The sequence below is a fragment of the Fukomys damarensis genome, unplaced genomic scaffold (assembly GCF_012274545.1).
Source record: "Fukomys damarensis isolate Sample0158 unplaced genomic scaffold, DMR_v1.0_HiC HiC_scaffold_27, whole genome shotgun sequence".
NCBI lineage: Eukaryota > Metazoa > Chordata > Mammalia > Rodentia > Bathyergidae > Fukomys > Fukomys damarensis.
Genome location: NW_022900939.1, coordinates 33,880,248 through 33,880,548, shown reverse-complemented (window position 1 = coordinate 33,880,548; position 301 = coordinate 33,880,248). Strand labels below are relative to the sequence as shown.

The window sequence follows — 301 nt, the reverse complement described above, 5'->3', positions numbered from 1 at the left end:
GCGCATCTCCTCCCAATCCCCGGAAGGAAAGCGGGGGAGGGGCGGTGCCGGAGCCGAGCGGCCGCGGTGCGCGGGGAAGCCTGGGAAGTGGTGTCGTTGCCGGCCCCGCCCCTTTTCCGAGGGCGGGGGGAGAATGCTATATAAGCGGGGCGCTCGCCCTGGACGGTCTTTTTCGCAACGGGTTTGCCGCGAGAGCACAGGTGAGATGGGGCGCGGTCGCGGTGGGCCCGGCCTTCCCTGGCGGACGACGGCTTCATGTTCGCCCCCTGTGCCCACCCGCGTGGGCCTGCTGGCCGGGGAC

General features: G+C 71.8%; 1 long non-coding RNA gene across 1 annotated transcript in view; it reads left to right on the top strand.

Moving 5' to 3' along the window:
* Window positions 1–104: 104 nt before the first annotated feature.
* Window positions 105–301, top strand: part of LOC104874142 — a 587-nt gene continuing 390 nt past the window's right edge. Inside the window, exon 1 of the long non-coding RNA XR_783668.2 lies at window positions 105–200. This is a non-coding gene — a long non-coding RNA (uncharacterized LOC104874142). The remainder of the gene's footprint in view (window positions 201–301) is intronic.